Source organism: Nicotiana tabacum, chromosome 19 (genome assembly GCF_000715075.1).
Source record: "Nicotiana tabacum cultivar K326 chromosome 19, ASM71507v2, whole genome shotgun sequence".
NCBI classification, from domain to species: domain Eukaryota; kingdom Viridiplantae; phylum Streptophyta; class Magnoliopsida; order Solanales; family Solanaceae; genus Nicotiana; species Nicotiana tabacum.
In genome coordinates, this window is record NC_134098.1 from 80,840,841 (window position 1) to 80,859,893 (window position 19,053).

The window sequence follows — 19,053 nt, forward strand, 5'->3', positions numbered from 1 at the left end:
ACTACATCAATTGCACGATGGAAGATGAAGAAAGGTAGTTTCTGTAACAACCCGACCGGTCATTTTGAGTATTACATCCCTGTTACTCCATTTACTGCTCAATTTATGCTTTAAACTCGTTTTAAGACTTACCGGGTTAGTTGGTGCGGGTCCGGAGGGAATTCGTAGTGAAATGAGACACTTAGTCTCATAATTGAAAATTTTAAGTTAGAAATGTTATCCGGATGTGAACTTATGTGTAAACGACCTCGGAATAGAGTTTTGATGATTCCAATAGCTCCGTATGGTGATTTTGGACTTAGGAGCGTGTTCGAAATTCTTTTTTGAAGCCCGTAGCTAAATTAGGCTTGAAATGGCTAAAATAGAAATTTAAGTTTGGAAGTTTGACTGGGGAGTTGACTTTTTGATATCGGGGTCGGAATCCAATTCTTAAAATTTGAATACCTTCGTTATGTAATATATGACTCGTGTGCAAAAATTTGAACTCATTCCGGATTGATTTGATGTGTTTCGGCACAAGATATAGAATTTGAAAGTTCAAAGTTCATAGATTATGATTTGAGGTGCGATTCGACATTTTGATATTATTTGATGTGATTTGACGCCTCGAGTAGGTCTGTGTTATGTTATGGAACGTGTTGGTATATTTGGTTGAGGTCCCGAGGGGCTTGGATGTATTTTTGGATCATGGGTTGAGTGATTAGTAAAGTTAAGAAATTTGGGAGTTTGGCCATGGTCATTATAGGGTCAAGACAACCTCTTTTCAGTGTTTTGAGTGTGCGAGCAGGTCCGTATCATATTTTATGATTGAAATTCATATATGGTTTGTGTCCGGGAGGTTCCGGATGAGTTTCGGGGTGAGTTTTGAGCGAGTCCGGGCATTTCGGCACTTCAGAGGAAAAATCCGGACTGCAGAGTAAATAATTTCACACTTTGAGGTAAGTAATAGTTATAAATCTGGTCCCGAGGGTATGAAACCCCAGAAATTGGTATCATGTGATTACTTTGGAGGTGACGCACATGCTAGGTGACAGGCGTGTGGGCGTGCACCGAGGGGATTGTGACTTGATCTGTACCGTGAGACTATAAAGTTGAATAACTTATTGTTAGCTATGTGCTCTCTATGTGTTATGGAAATTTGACTAGAAACCATGCTTAGGCTATATGTTGGTACTGTTGGGATCCACAGAGGTCGTGTACACGTTGAATTATCTGCTTAATTGTTGTTTGTACTCAGTCACAGTTTACATAATTATTTTTTCTCAGTCTCTACTGTTCATTATTGATGCAACACATCATTGTTGTTTGGCTTGATTTCATGATTTTTGAGAGCCCGAGAGACTAGAGATATTTATGACCGAGCAAGGCCGAGGGCCTGATTGTGAGATATATTATTATAGCACGTGAGTTGTCCGTGCATATCCAGATATTATATTATAGCATGTGAGTTATCCGTGCAGTACGTGAGCTGTAATCATACGGGCGAGATTTTGGGTCGTGACAAGTTGTTATCAGAGCTCTAGGTAACATAGGTCTCACAAGTCATTAGCAGGTTTAGTAGAGTCTTGCGTATCAGTACGGAGACGTCTGTACTTATCTTTGAGAGGCTGCCGAATCCTTAGGAAAATTTCACTTTCTTGTATTCTATCATGCGGAATTGATTCAGCTTGAAACATAACTCTTTGAATTCATTCCAAGCATTTCGTATGCGCATGTGAACGCTCGGTATCAGCTGTGCATCGCCGACTTGGGATTCTATGAACGAGGTTCAAGATGCGTATTCTGGGTTTTTGTGATGGGCCAGTCTCGAGGACTTGAGGCCATGTTTAGACCGCAGCTTAGGCTCGGTAACTTTAGTTGTAACCTGTATATTTGGACTCATATGTCCGGTAATGTCCCTACGAGTGAAATTTGTGGCTCGTTGAGCGGTGGAATGACTTTGTGATGAGTATGATGTAATTGCGAGATGTGTTAAGATGATTTGAATGTTCTTTTATTCCATCTCAGTATCTGTATTTATTTTTTATGATTTTGAGACTGTGCACGGGTTGCTACGATAGCTATGCGTTGTTATCGCACAATATTGGTGTAATGGTAAGGTGGTCGTTATGTGTTGAGGTGGTGAATGGCTCGAAGAGAGGAATTCTCAGTACATGATTAAGGGGTTCAACAATTAATTCCAATGGAGGAAAGGCAGTCGGACTATTGATGTCCAAGTTTGGTTGTTAAAGTAACAAGACTTGGTATTTGCGAGCATGGTCAAATTTTCATTGTGATGCTGTGTCGCCGCCTTGTTTGAACGCATTATGGTCCATCGATGTTACGGTCTTCTTGGATTTCGCCTTCGGGGCAGGGTGTTATGAAATGGTGCATGAGGGGCAGTTGCCAGAGATAGCTGTGTGCATCGGTTCAGAATTGAATGGGTATTTCTAATGTTGATGGCTCGAGAAAGATGATCTTCGAAGAGGCTTAGGGTCGGTAACAATTTATTGGTTCATGTGCTACAGAGATGCATTTTGATTTGATGCAACAGTTGGCCAGCAAATTATGAGGGAAGACATGACGGGAAGTGTTTCGCGGTGGTTGAAGTTCTAGCAGGTCAAGTAGGAGAAGTAGAGGTTGAGAAGTTTCTTAAAGGAGATGGTTTAACCAAAGTAAGAGTGACAGATTAGCATATGGATTCTGTGGTAGGGTAGTCGCGCGCCTTGAGAAAGTGTAGAACTGTTTGGAATCATGATAGAATGTGATTTGGCCTACAAACTTTATTTGGAGTGATGGTTACTGTACGGAGAAAGATTGAATATGGCAGAAAGGAGTTTGTTTGAAATGAAGAGGGATGTGAAGATCTGATTATCATTTCAGGTGCAATATGACTTGAGTTCGGAAGGTATTGTTGAACTTTCAGTTGATGTCAATAGGGAAAGTGCAGACTATACAAATGGTGGGCGAGCATGAGCTCAGGAGAATTTACTGATTACGTTGTCGTTGCACCCAATGCGGCATCGTTGAAGATGTCAGTAAGGAATTCCAAAGGTGGGTTATCTCCTGCGAAGTAATTTATGTAGGTGTATTCCTTATGATGTTAATAGAGAGTTTCTTTTCTACCAGCGGGGTGTAGGTGTTGAGACTTGAATTTGAATCTGGTTGAGAAAGTTGACTTGAGTGTTAAGAGAATGAATGCGAGATTAGCGGATGATTGAGGTATTTTATGGTTGGTGTGTCTTGAGCTTGAGAAGAATTTTCGTTGAACTGACTGCGGTACTATGGCAATAATAAAGTATGGGTATTGTGAGTTATCAAGTATTTTAATCTATGGCTTTGAGCCAAGTGGGGGAGCCTGCTATTGACAATTCAATTCATGGTTATGTGTCAATTTGTTTTTTTTTTTGGGTATGAAGTATACTTGGAAATCAGTGATGACTTGTAGAGGTGGAGTTCGAGAATGACTCGAGTAAGAAAATATCTGGATACGAGTTATATTGCGCTTTATGAGTATATGAAAATCGTGGGATGAGTGAGTTGTTATTTGTGAATGATGTGGTGTGCACAGAGTATGAATTTGATAGGTGGTATTAAAGTAGAGTTACTTCTTTGACTGTTGTTGTGCTAATGGGGCACGTGTCATGTTGGCCCATTTGGGCGGTGTAATGTGGATTTGAACAAAGGCGGTGGCTCTCGAGAAAGTTCTAATGGATTCGAGATTAATATATAACAATTGAGAAATTTTGGCGGATTTATTTATGGATAAAATCTTAGAATTAAGTTGGATGGTGTCGAGACTTGTGATATTTTTGTATATCATTATGGATTTTATATTTCGGTATCAGGAAGGTGAATGAAACGGCCTTAGACTCAAATAAGGTATTTTTAGAGTGGGTGTTTCGGTTGTGGTATTTATAGGGGTAATTATGATGTGGTGAGACTCTATAGATGTTTTGGTGGCAATATTCTTGGATTTTGGTAACCTACGTGGTTTGGTCGAGTTGAGGAATTTAGTTCTAATAGCTTGGTTATGTGCAGATGGATTTCAAAGTGTTCTTGATTGTTTCTACCATGGTTTGAACCAGATATTTTCTACTAGTGTGGGAAACGTGTTGTGTATTGTGATTTCCTCTTGTAAAGAATCAAGAGGAAGGTTTCTAACTAACCGGGTATGTAATTTGCTAGTGACTCAGAGTTGATAATGGGATTCTTGTGCTTGTCACATGATGGCATAATAGATGTGGTGTGTTGTGCGGGATTAGGATTTACATGTAAAAGGTGACAGTTCAGTCTTGAAGAGAAAGTAATGAATGTTGGACAGCATGGTCAGTTTCAGATATTTCGATGAATGTTATAACTGCTAGGTAATTCCTGAGAAGGGTGCGCATTTCAAAAGACGCATTGTGTTTTGACTTACAAATGTTTCGTTAGTATTGCGGTACTCACCTGGTTGGTAGACTGCTGATATTCAAATTATTGCTTGTGGTACGAAAGAATTATGAAAGTACTCCTTATGGGAATATCGTGAATGGAAGATGTGTTAGTCATTCTAGTGATGGAGTTGGGATCAGTTACGGTGATTCATGTGTTGGATGAATTTGGAGACTGGGAGTTCTCAGAAGTATATTGTTTCGGGTTGCGGCCTGTTTGAGGTGAGTATTTTATTTTAACTCAGTGGAGGTACTGGTTGCATTACTTATTTGTGATAAATGCACGCCACGAGTGTGTACATATGGGAGGTTTGAGAATTCATACTCGGAAGAAGGCTTAGGTAAAGATATGCCTAGAGTTGACTATTAAGCGTAAAGTTATAACGTTTCTCATATTCGTATCTTTGTTGAGAACTATCAGGGCTATACTTGAGGTTACAAAGAAGATGATTCCCTAAATAAACGGGGTAGTTACTAATTCTGCGTTAAAAATTGCCGATTTGAAGTGTGATAGCAGACTTTGCACATGCTTACACTATGGCGTGCTATTTATACCAGTCCAGGAGCATGATAATCTTATTTCATTATCATATACAAGTGTACTTGTTTAATTGCTCCTGTATGATATACTAGAACTGGAGGCCTGTGACCATGCCAGGCGATTCATATTATTGGCACGTGAGTTGTCCGTGCCGTGTGTGGGAATTCTATTTCTCTGAAAATTTATCTGATTTATTGATTTCCTTCCTCTACAATTTTGCATATGCGCCTACGGTTATCCTCCTCACGAAATTTGAGAAGTTGGTTGTAACGTTGTGGTTGTGGTTGTGCTTGTTGAACTTGCAATACGGTTCTCTTCCTTAAGACATCTCCCATATTTGGGTACACGGATTGCGAAGTTGTGGCTTGAGTTGTATTGATGTGGCGTGTCTTTGGGATAGTATTGTTTAATAATATAAGGTCATTGTACCTAGAATGGGTACTATCAGGTTTGATTACGGTATATTCGGGAGGATAATATTGAAAGCCGGCTTAGAAAGTGATTATGGTTCTGGTTGGGGCGAGAGAGCTCCATGATTTGTTGCTCTGATAAGGAGTCATGAGATTTCTGCATGTTTCTTTTTTTTATCAGCAATGTACGAAGGTTTTTGAGCGACGTTTGGCTTGATATGAGGTTTTATACTAGTTCTTGGTTGGTTTTGAGTAGTTACGATGATCAGAAATGGTGTTACGAGTATGCGAGTTGTGTAGTATGTTATGCGATTATATCTAGGACTATGGTTATGGCTGAATACAGCTTGTTCAGGCTTATACAGTGTGTAGATGTGAGATTCGGGTCTTGAAAAGAAGTCTGGATGTTAGAAATATGGCTCTAAGGGTTTTGGGCTAATGTTAAATTAATGATTTTCAGTTATGTTGTACGGTCAGGCCTATATAGAATAGGGTGACATGAGATCACCCCAGGTATGTGCGTTGTAATGTGGAATAGAGATTTGAAGGTTAAGAACAACTCTTGCCACGTTCGAGGACGAACGCATGTTTAAGTGGGGGAGAATGTAACGACCCGACCGGTCGTTTTGAGTATTACAGCCCCGTTCCCCCATTTACTGCTCAATTTATGCTTTACAACCGTTTTAAGTCTTACCAAGTTAGTTGGTGCAGGTTCGGAGGAAATTCGGAGTGAAATGAGACACTTAGTCTCATAATTAAAAATTTTAAGTTAGAAAAGTTGACTGGATGTGGACTTATGTATAAACGACCTCGGAATAGAGTTTTGATAATTCCAATAGCTCTGTATGGTGATTTTGGACTTAGGAGCGTGTTTGGATTTTTTTGTAGCTCCTAGCTAAATTAGGCTTCAAATGACTAAAATATAAATTTAAGTTTGGAAGTTTGATCGGGGAGTTGACTTTTTGATATCGGGGTCGGAATCTGATTCTGGAAATTTGAATAGCTTCGTTATGTAATATATGACTCGTGTGCAAAAATTTGAACTCATTCCGGATTGATTTGATGTGTTTCAGCACAAGATATAGAATTTGAAAGTTCAAAGTTCATAGATTTTGATTTGAGGTGCGATTCAACATTTTGATATTATTTGATGTGATTTGACGCCTCGAGTAGGTCCGTGTTATGTTATGGAACGTGTTGGTATATTTGGTTGAGGTCCCGATGGGCTTGGGTGTATTTTTGGATCATGGGTTGAGTGATTAGTAAAGTTAAGAAATTTGGGAGTTTGGCCATGGTCATTATCGGGTCAAGACGACCTCTTTTCAGTGTTTTGAGTGTGCGAGCAGGTCCGTAGCATATTTTATGATTGAAATTCATATATGGTTTGTGTCCGGATGAGTTTCGGGGTGAGTTTTGAGCGAGTCCGGGCATTTCGGCACTTCAGAGGAAAAATCCGGACCGCAGAGTAAATAATTTCACACTTTGAGATAAGTAATAGTTATAAATCTGGTCCCGAGGGTATGAAACCCCAGAAATTGGTATCATGTGATTACTTTGGAGGTGACGCACATGCTAGGTGACGGGCGTGTGGGCGTGCACCGAGGGGATTGTGACTTGATCTGTACCGTGAGACTATAAAGTTGAATAACTTGTTGTTAGCTATGTGCTCTCTATGTGTTGTGGAAATTTGACTAGAAACCATGCTTAGGCTATATGTTGGTACTGTTGGGATCCACAGAGGTCGTGTACACGTCGAACTATCTGCTTAATTATTGTTTGTACTCAGTCACAGTTTACATAATTATTTTTTCTTAGTCTCTACTGTTCATTATTGATGCAACACATCATTGTTGTTTGGGCTGATTTCATGATTTCTGAGAGCCCGAGAGACTAGAGATATTTATGACCGAGCAAGGCCGAGGGCCTGATTGTGAGATATATTATTATAGCACGTGAGTTGTTCGTGCAACACATGAGTTGTCCGTGCATATCCAGATATTATATTATAGCATGTGAGTTATCCGTGCAGCACGTGAGCTGTCCGTGCGGATCCAAATATTTATACTATGGCACGTGAGTTGTCCGTGCAGATTATAGCACTTGGGCTATAGGAGCCCAGTGAGCGCGGGTACCCATTGAGTGTGAGTGTTGAGGGCTATGAGCCCAGTGAGTGATTGTTGTCCTGAGAGGTTATACTTGTTTTTCATTTGTTGTTGTATTCAATTGCTATGTGCCATTGTTGTGAAATTCTCTGAAAGATTTTATATCTAGATTACATGAACTTGAGCTGTATAAAATTGACTCGACTTAAACTGCTGGATTTGAAAGCATGTCTATTCTTTGCTAGAATTACTGAAAGTGAACTCTAACTGTGTAGCTCGTCAGTATCTTCTGTTCCTTAGTTATTATTGTTACTTGCTGAGTTGGTTGTACTCATACTACACCCTGCACTTCGTGTGCAGATCCAGGTATTCCCGGACATAGCAGGTGTTGATCCTTTCGCACAATTGATTTTTCGGAGATTCTAAGGTAGTTGCCGTGTTCCGCAGACCTTGTCTCTCCTTCTCTATCTCATTGTTTACTGTATTTGGTCTCAGACTATTATAGGCCGTATTTTCCATACTTGTAATCATACGGGCGAGATTTTGGGTCGTGACAAGTTGGTATCAGAGCTCTAGGTAACATAGGTCTCACAAGTCATGAGCAGGTTTAGTAGAGTCTTGCGTATCAGTACGGAGACGTCTGTACTTATCTTTGAGAGGCTGCCGAATCCTTAGGAAAATTTCACTTTCTTGTATTCTATCATGCGGAATTGATTCAGCTTGAAACATAACTCTTAGAATTTATTCCACGCATTTCGTATGCGCATATGAACGCTCGGTATCAGCTGTGCATCGCCGACTTGGGATTCTATGAACGAGGTTCAAGATGTGTATTCTGGGTTTTGGTGATGGGCCAGTCTCGAGGACTTGAGGCCATGTTTAGACCGCAGCTTAGGCTCGGTAGCTTCAATTGTAACCTGTACATTTGGACTCATATGTCCGATAATGTCCCTACGAGTGAAATTTATGGCTCGTTGAGCGGTGGAATGGCTTTGTGATGAGTATGATGTAATTGTGGGATGTGTTAAGATGATTTAAATGTTCTTTTATTCCCGCTCAGTATCTGTATTTATTTTCTATGATTTCGAGACTGTGCACGGGTTGCTACGATGGCTATGCGTTGTTATCGCACAATATTGGTGTAATGGTAAGGTGGTCGTTATGTGTTGAGGCGGTGAATGGCTCGAAGAGAGGAATTCTCAGTACATGATTAAGGGGTTCAGTAATTAATTCCAACAGAGGAAAGGCAGTCGGACTATTGATGTCCAAGTTTGGTTGTTAAAGTAACAAAACTTGGTATTTGCGAGCATGGTCGAATTTTCATTGTGATGCTGTGTCGCCGTCCTTGTTTGAACGCATTATGGTCCACCGATGTTACGGTCTTCTTGGATTTCGCCTTCGGGGCAGGGTGTTATGAAATGGTGCATGAGGGGCAGTTGCCAGAGATAGCTGTGTGCATCGATTCAGAATTGAATGGGTATTTCTAATGTTGATGGCTCGAGAAAGATGATCTTCGAAGAGGCTTAGGGTCGGTAACAATTTCTTGGTTCATGTGCTACAGAGATGCATTTTGATTTGATGCAACAGTTGGCCAGCAAATTATGAGGGAAGACATGACGGGAAGTGTTTCGCGGTGGTTGAAGTTCTAGAAGGTCAAGTAGGAGAAGTAGAGGTTGAGAAGTTGCTTAAAGGAGATGGTTTAACCGAAGTAAGAGTGAAAAATTAGCATATGGATTCTGTGGTAGGGTAGTCGCGCGCCTTGAGAAAGTGTAGAACTATTTGGAATCGTGATAGAATGTGATTTGGCCTACAAACTTTATTTGGAGTAATGGTTACTGTACGGAGAAAGATTGAATATGGTAGAAAGGAGTTTGTTTGAAATGAGGAGGGATGTGAAGATCTGATTATCATTTCAGGTGCAATATGACTTGAGTTCGGAAGGTATTGTTGAACTTTCAGTTGATGTCAATAGGGAAAGTGCAGACTATACAAATGGTGGGCGAGCATGAGCTCAGGAGAATTTACTGATTACGTTGTTGTTGCACCCAATGCGGCATCGTTGGAAGATGTCAGTAAGGAATTCCAAAGGTGGGTTATCTCCTGCAGAGTAATTTATGTAGGTGTATTCCTTATGATGTTAATAGAGAGTTTCTTTTCTACCAGCGGGGTGTAGGTGTTGAGACTTGAATTTGAATCTGGTTGAGAAAGTTGACTTGAGTGTTAAGAGAATGAATGCGAGATTAGCGGATGATTGAGGTATTTTATGGTTGGTGTGTCTTGAGCTTGAGAAGAATTTTCGTTGAACTGACTGCGGTACTATGGCAATAATAAAGTATGGGTATTGTGAGTTATCAAGTATTTTAATCTATGGCTTTGAGCCAAGTGGGGGAGCCTGCTATTGACAATTCAATTCATGGTTATGTGTCAATTTGTTATTTTTTTGGTATGAAGTATACTTGGGAATCAGTGATGACTTGCAGAGGTGGAGTTCGAGAATGACTCGAGTAAGAAAATATCTGGATATGAGTTATATTGCGCTTTATGAGTATATGAAAATCGTGGGATGAGTGAGTTATTATTTGTGAATGATGTGGTGTGCACAGAGTATGAATTTGATAAGGTATTAGGAAGGTGAATGAAACGGCCTTAGACTCAAATAAGGTATTTTTAGAGTGGGTGTTTCGGTTGTGGTATTTATAGGGGTAATTATGATGTGGTGAGACTCTATAGATGTTTTGGTGGCAATATTCTTGGATTTTGGTAACCTACGTGGTTTGGTCGAGTTGAGGAATTTAGTTCTAATAGCTTGGTTATGTGCAGATGGATTTCAAAGTGTTCTTGATTGTTTCTACCATGGTTTGAACCAGATATTTTCTACTAGTGTGGGAAACGTGTTGTGTATTGTGATTTCCTCTTGTAAAGAATCAAGAGGAAGGTTTCTAACTAACCGGGTATGTAATTTGCTAGTGACTCAGAGTTGATAATGGGATTCTTGTGCTTGTCACATGATGGCATAATAGATGTGGTGTGTTGTGCGGGATTAGGATTTACATGTAAAAGGTGACAGTTCAGTCTTGAAGAGAAAGTAATGAATGTTGGACAGCATGGTCAGTTTCAGATATTTCGATGAATGTTATAACTGCTAGGTAATTCCTGAGAAGGGTGCGCATTTCAAAAGACGCATTGTGTTTTGACTTACAAATGTTTCGTTAGTATTGCGGTACTCACCTGGTTGGTAGACTGCTGATATTCAAATTATTGCTATGTGGCACGAAAGAATTATGAAAGTATTCCTTATGGGAATATCGTGAATGGAAGATGTGTTAGTCATTCTAGTGATGGAGTTGGGATCAGTTACGGTGATTCATGTGTTGGATGAATTTGGAGACTGGGAGTTCTCAGAAGTATATTATTTCGGGTTGCGGCCTGTTTGAGGTGAGTATTTTATTTTAACTCAGTGGAGGTACTGGTTACGTTACTTATTTGTGATAACTGCACGCCACGAGTGTGTACATATGGGAGGTTTGAGAATTCATACTCGGAAGAAGGCTTAGGTAAAGATATGCCTAGAGTTGACTATTAAGCGTAAAGTTATAACGTTTCTCTTATTCGTATCTTTATTGAGAACTATCTGGGCTATACTTGAGGTTACAAAGAAGATGATTCCCTAAATAAATAGGGTAGTTACTAGTTCTGCATTAAAAATTACCGATTTGAAGTGTGATAGCAGACTTTGCACATGCTTACACTATGGCGTGCTATTTATACCAGTCCAGGAGCATGATAATCTTATTTCATTATCATATACAAGTGTACTTGTTTAATTGCTCCTGTATGATATACTGTAATTGGAGGCCTGTGACCATGCCAGGCGATTCATATTATTGGCACGTGAGTTGTCCGTGCCGTGTGTGGGAATTCTATTTCTATGAAAATTTATCTGATTTATTGATTTCCTTCCTCTACAATTGTGCATATGCGCCTACGGTTATCCTCTTCACGAAATTTGAGAAGTTGGTTGTAACGTTGTGGTTATGGTTGTGCTTGTTGAACTTGCAATACGGTTCTCTTCCTTAAGACATCTCCCATATTTGGGTACACGGATTGCGAAGTTGTGGCTTGAGTTGTATTGATGTGGCGTGTCTTTGGGATAGTATTGTTTAATAATATAAGGTCATTGTACCTAGAATGGGTACTATCAGGTTTGATTACGGTATATTCGGGAGGATAATATTGAAAGCCGGCTTAGAAAGTGATTATGGTTCTGGTTGGGGCGAGAGAGCTCCATGATTTGTTGCTCTGATAAGGAGTCATGAGATTTCTGCATGTTTCTTTTTTTTATCAGCAATGTACGAAGGTTTTTGAGCGACGTTTGGCTTGATATGAGGTTTTATACTAGTACTTGGTTGGTTTTGAGTAGTTACGATGATAAGAAATGGTGTTACGAGTATGCGAGTTGTGTAGTATGTTATGCGATTATATCTAGGATTATGGTTATGGCTGAATATAGCTTGTTCAGGCTTATACAGTGTGTAGATGTGAGATTCGGGTCTAAAAGAAGTCTGGATGTTAGAAATATGGCTCTAAGGGTTTTGTGCTAATGTTAAATTAATGATTTTCAGTTATGTTGTACGGTCAGGCCTATATAGAATAGGGTGACGTGAGATCACCCCAGGTATGTGCGTTGTAAGGTGGAATAGAGATTTGAAGGTTAAGAATAACTCTTGGCACGTTCAAGGACGAACGTATGTTTAAGTGGGGGAGAATGTAACGACTCGACCGGTCGTTTTGAGTATTACAGCCCCGTTCCCCCATTTACTGCTCAATTTATGCTTTACAACCGTTTTAAGTCTTACCAAGTTAGTTGGTGCAGGTCCGGAGGGAATTCGGAGTGAAATGAGACACTTAGTCTCATAATTAAAAATTTTAAGTTAGAAAAGTTGACTGGATGTGGACTTATGTATAAACGACCTCGGAATAGAGTTTTGATAATTCCAATAGCTCCGTATGGTGATTTTGGACTTAGGAGCATGTTCGGATTTTTTTTTGAAGCTCGTAGCTAAATTAGGCTTCAAATGACTAAAATAGAAATTTAAGTTTGGAATTTTGACCGGGGAGTTCACTTTTTGATATCGGGGTCGGAATCCGATTCTGGAAATTTGAATAGCTTCGTTATGTAATTTATGACTCGTGTGCAAAAATTTGAAGTCATTCCGTATTGATTTGATGTGTTTCGGCACAAGATATAGAATTTGAAAGTTCAAAGTTTATAGATTTTGATTTGAGGTGCGATTCGACGTTTTGATGTTATTTGATGTGATTTGAGGCCTCGAGTAGGGCTGTGTTATGTTATGGAACATGTTGGTATATTTGGTTGAGAGATTAGTAAAGTTAAGAAATTTGGGAGTTTGGCCATGGTCAATATCGGGTCAAGACAACCCTTTTTCAGTGTTTTGAGTGCGCGAGCAGGTCCATAGCGTGTTTTATGATTGAAATTCATATATGGTTTGTGTCCGGGAGGTTCCGGATGAGTTTCGAGGTGAATTTTGAGTGAGTCCGGGCATTTTGGCACTTCAGAGGAAAAATGCGGACAACAGAGGACAAGTGCGGACCGCACAATTTTGTGTGCGGCTGCACTCCACCTAGTGTGAACCGCACAATTCTGTCCGTGGCCGCACTCTAGGGAGTTCTGCAGATTCGCCGGTCCGACTTCAGAAGCTTATATCTTTTGATCTACAAGGAATTGCGAGATAATTCAAAAACGAAAGTTGTATCCCTTCGTGTCTAGTTTCCAGAAAGGTAAAGAAGTCATCTTTTGGACATCTGTAGAGAAAGTTATTGTAAGTCGTGGCAGTGCAGTCACCAAAAGGTGCGGTCGCACCATTTTTGTGCGACCGCAGGAGCTGGGATGTGCGTCCGTAATTGGAATTGTACGGACCGCACATGGTGAGTACTATATAATCGAGGCTTAGGTTATTATTTTATTTTTGGACCTTGGGAGCTCGGTTTGAATCATGTACCGGATAATTCTTCTCGTGGGGCTTCAGCTGACGTGAAGCATATGCAATAACTCGCCCTTCCTGCATCAATACACAACCCAAGCCAACACGTGAAGCGTCACAATACACTGTATACATCCCCGAACTGGAAGGCAACACTAACATTGGTGCTGTAGTCAATGTTGTCTTGAGCTTCTGAAAGCTCACCTCACAATCATCGGACCATCGGAACGGAGCACCCTTCTGTGTTAATTTGGTCAAAGGTGCTGCAATAGATGAAAAACCCTCCACGAACCCACGATAATAGCCTGCTAAACCCAGAAAACTCCTGATCTCAGTCGCCGAAGTGGGACGATGCCAATTCTGAACTGCCTCAATCTTTTTGGGATCAACCTGAATACCCTCGCCCGATACAATATGCCCCAAAAATGCTACAGAATTTAGCCAGAACTCATATTTAGAGAACTTAGCATATAGCTTTTGTTCCCGCAATGTCTTAAGCACTACTCTCATATGCTGCTCATGCTCCTCCTTACTGTGCAAGTAGATCAAAATGTCATCAATGAAGACAATGACAAATGAATTGATATATGGCCTGAATACCCTGTTCATCAAATCCATAAATGCTGCCGGGGCGTTAGTTAAACCGAAGGACATCACCAGAAACTCATAATGACCATATCTAGTCCGAAAAGTAGTCTTCGGAACATCCGAATCCCGAATCTTTAATTAATGGTACCCCGACCTCAAGTCGATCTTAGAAGTACCCATCTCAACCTCTCAGGCCATAGTGGCCTGAATGCCAGTATGTAAACCTGTAACAAATCTCCGCACTCTCTCCGCCTCAGTAGGGAGTATCATAAGTGCATGGCGAGATAACTTAGAGAACCTCGCCTCATAATCGGTCACTGACATCTGACCCTGCTGGAGCTGCTCAAATTGAAACCGCAACTCTTCCCTTTGAGAGGGTGGAATATACCTGTCTAGGAAAATATGGGTGAACCTGTCCCAAGTCATGGGAGGAGAATCTTCTGGTCTGCCAAGAACATAAGACTGCCACCATCTACGGGCCCTGCCCTATAGCTGAAAAGTAGCAAAGTCTACACCATGAGACTCCAATATCCTCATGTTGTACAGTCTATCCTTGCACCGATCAATGAAATCCTGGGGATCCTCATGTTGCTCACCCCCAAAGACAAGAGGATGTAGTCTAGTCTATCTGTCCAATAGTTTCTACGGATCAGCAGATGCAGCTGGCCTGGGCTCAGGTATAGCTGCTGCTACTGGCTCGGCTCCACCCACGGGTAGTGTACCCTGGGTCTGATATACAGCAGCTTCCTACCTATGAGCCTGTGCAGTAGGGGTCTGTGCTCCCCCGCCCGCCTGAGATGTGGCTGGGTCTGCCGAAAATAAACCGGCCTGAGTCATATTGTTGAGATGACCCAAAAGGTCATCTTTTATTTTGGAACTTGAATATGCGCTCTTAAGCCTTAAAAATCTCATTTTTACCCTCCTCGATTTGTGTGCATAGTCCGGGCATATTTCCGAAAAGCTTTTATGTTGAAAACTAATGAAAATAAGAATTTTTGCCTTAAAAGTTAATTTTAGTTGACTTTGGTTAATATTTTTGGTAAACGGGCCCAGATCTGTATTTTGACGGTCTCGGTGGATATGTATCAAATTATGGGACCTGGGCGTATGCCCGGAATCGAATTCGGAGGTCCCTAGCTCAAGTTATGAATTTTTGACAAAATTTAAAAGTCTGAAAATTTATTTTTTTAAGAATTGATTGATGTTTGGCATTGTTAGTACCGGGTCCGTATTTCTATTCCGGAGCCCGGTACAGGTTCATTATGATATTTAAGACATGTCTGAGAAATTTGGTGAGAAACGGAGTTGATTTGACGTGATTCGGACCTTCTGTTGAGAAAATAGAAATTTTAAAGTGTTTTTGGGAATTTCATTCGATTTGGTGCTAAATTTGGAGTTCTAGGTGTTATTTTGGCAATTTGATCGCGCGAACAGGTCCGTATGTTATTTTGGGAAATTTCTTCTTCGCGAACGCAAAGGACTGGTCGCGAACGCGAAGCGTTGGGGGTGGTACCCTTCGTGAACGCGATCTGTCTCATGCGAACGCGATAGTTTAAGGGACCTGGGGGAGGGGGTCATGTTCTTCTACGTGAACGAGTCCACTAGGTCGCGAACTCGAAGGCTTAGGCGAACGCGATAGTTTAAGATGCCTTACACGAACGCATAGAAAGACTCGCGAACGCGAAGGCCTTAGGCCGCTGTGCATCGCGATCGCGATAGGCCTCTCGCGAACGCGATGAAGGCCTGTCCAGTGACTTAAAACAGACTCCAAACACGGGTTTAAGCCATTTCTTCAATATTTTCAAGAACCAAACGGGTATAGGCGATTTTCAAGAGTAATTTTCTTCCCCAAAGTGTTGGTAAGTGATTCTAAGCCATTTTCTTTCAATTATCCATTACATTTCTTGAATTATCAACCTAAAATCTAGAGTTTTCATGGTAGAATTAGGGGTTAGGGTAGAAACTAGGGATTTCAAAAATTTGAGGATCTAAACCCCAATTTGAGGTCGGATTCCAAAACTAATTACATATTCGAGCTCGGGGGTGAATGAGTAAATGGATTTTGGTCAGAACCTCTAGTTTTGACCAAGCGGGCCCGGGGTCGATTTTCGACTTTTTGGAGGAAAAATTTGGGAAATCTGTAATTATTCATTAAACTTGATTCCTTTAGCAATTTTTGATATTATTGAGTCATTTTTGAATGGATACGAGTGATTTGGAGGTGAATTCCAAAGGAAAAGCTGTGATTGAGAATTAAGTGGCCTCCGGAGCGAGGTAAGTGTCATGTCTAACTTTGGCTTGAGGGAATAGGTATTATGTGTTTATTTGCTTCATTTTGGTTGTTAAATACGATGTATAGGTGAGGTGACGAACATCTATGCGTCGTTGTGGAGTCATAGCATACGAGTGAAATTCTATTCTTGTCTATTTTGTAGCCTTAAATTCTACTATCCATGCTTAGCGGGTTATTTGAAATGTTGGGTGACTTATATCTGGTTTCACTGAGATTTGGTAACTTTCGAATATTGATTCAAGGTTGAGGTTACATTGTGCTATTGATTATGGGTAAAATACTAGTTTCTTTGTGATACTCCTGTCTATCCGTTGTTATTGATTCTGTGATTTGAGAGGAGGAGTGTATAGCACGAAGGGTGATGCCACACATGCATTATTTATATTGTGAGGAAGAGTGTAAAGCAAGAAGGGTGATGCCGTGCATGCATTATTTATATTGTGAGAAAGAGTGTAAAGCACGAAGGGTGATGCCGTGCATGCATTATATATATTGTGAGGAAGAGTGTAAAGCACGGGGGGTGATGCCGTGTATATTATGAGAGGTTTAATGCACGAAGGGTGATGTCGTGCCGTTCTATTTATTTATTTGGTGAGTTTGAGAGTAAAAGCACGAAGGGTGATATCGTGCCGTTCTATTTATTTATTTGGTGAGGTTGAGAGTAAAAGCACGAAGGGTGATGCCGTGCAATTTTTCTTGTTTTTTTAATTTGCTCAATTTGTTTAAGGATTTTCGGTTTAATTCTGTCTTTTCATTATTCTCACTCTTTATATTTTATTCCCCCCACTGTATGTCGCCTTCCCATTATTTCTGGGTTATTTCTTTATTTACTGTTGTTGCCACTAGCATGATTATACTATTAAGGTTATATGTGGGTGTCTTGTCCTAGCCTCATCACTACTTCGTCGAGGTTAGGCTCGACACTTACCAGTATATGGGGTCGGTTGTACTGATGCTGCACTCTACACTTTCTGTGTAGATTTTGGTACCGACTCAGATTGATCGAGATTTTGCTGTTGGTCCGCTGTCCGGAGACTCAAGGTAGATCTGTTGGCGTTCATAGACCTTGAAGTCCCCGTCTATCTCTTATGTCTTACTGTTTTCTTTCATTCAAACAGTTGTATTTCTTTCAGACTATTACTTGTAGTAAATTCTAGAATACTCGTGAATTGTGACTCCAGATCCAGGTGGTAGTAATTAATATGATTTTATGATATTTCGCACTTATTATATTTCATCTTAGTTAATTATTGTTAATTACTGAATGAGAATAAGGAATTGGTTTAATGATTCTCTAACGTTGGCTTGCCTAGCATGCGAAATATTAGGTGCTATCACGGTCCCGACGGTGGGAAATTTTGGGTTGTGACAGTTGGTATCAGAGCACTAGGTTGCATAGGTCTCACGAGTCACGGGCAAACTTAGTAGAGTCTGAAGGATCGGTACGGAGACGTCTGTACTTATCTCTTAGAGGCTATGAAGTTTAGGAACAATATCACTTCTTTCATTCCTTATCGTGAGACATTGATTTTTTTGCTTGAAACCTATATCTCGTATTCCTTTGTATCCACTCGTGTATGATATTGCGCACTTGGTATCAGTTGTGCATCGACGGTTCGTGATGCCGCAGATGAACTACGAGGGAGCCAGAGATGCTCAAACATTGCCTCAACGTGTGATTCCGACTGAAGATGATGAATCAGGTGGGGGATGCAACAGACCTTGGCATATGGTTGATTTATACAAGTTGTGAAGGTTAATATTGTGGACTATCGGACGTGATGAACTATGACTTCACGCCGAGTGGGGGGGGGGGGGGTCCACTATCAATGGATGGATTACGGGGTCATGTGTTATATTAGTTTTGGCCTGAAAAATATATATGTGGTACTGAAAGGTTCCCCAAAAAATTTACACATGTTTAAGGCCTGAGATTTTGTAAAGGATAAGGTTGGTACTTGCGGTATGTCCGCCTACTTAATAATCCTATACTTCAGTAGCAAAGGAGTTAGAGAAACAACTTTAAATTTATAGAAGATCTACTCAGCGTGGACGTCATAGTTGCAGATTTTGGGATGCTTCGGAGGAAGTACAGTGGTTGACGAGATTCTGGACTATGTGGTTTGTGCCAAGATTTGTCTGTATGGAGCTCTACTTTTGTGATCGTTGTGTATAAATAGGGGTAAGGGTTACCTCTGAGAATAATCGAAAAGTATGTTAAGAAATGGGTCAGCTCAACAGTGTTGAGTCAGCATAACAAAAGAAGAAATTGGCCTTGGGAGCGATAATTCTCCACAGGTATCCGTGGCAAGCCTATGAAGATGGCAGACCAGCCAATGCAACACCGCCCAGTTGGCTCAGTTCTCAGAAACGCTTTTGAAAGAGTTTGTTCCCAGACTCTCCGTAATGCGTGGCGCATAGTGTTTGAGCGGTAGCGTCAGATCACTAAGACGATGTCATAATATGCCATCAGGTTCAATAAGTTAGCCCTTCATATTCCTACTTTGCTTCCTACAGCCAGAGAGCGAGTCCACAGGCTCATTGAAGGGCCTAATTATAATTGTAAAATTTAGTACAACTCGGGAGCTACAGGCTAATACTTTATTTCCACTAGTGGTAGAAATTGCCAAGATATTAGAACGTGTTCGAGGTGAGGAAAAAGGAAACTAAGGAGACCAAGACGTCTCGAGGTTCTGGGGGATTCA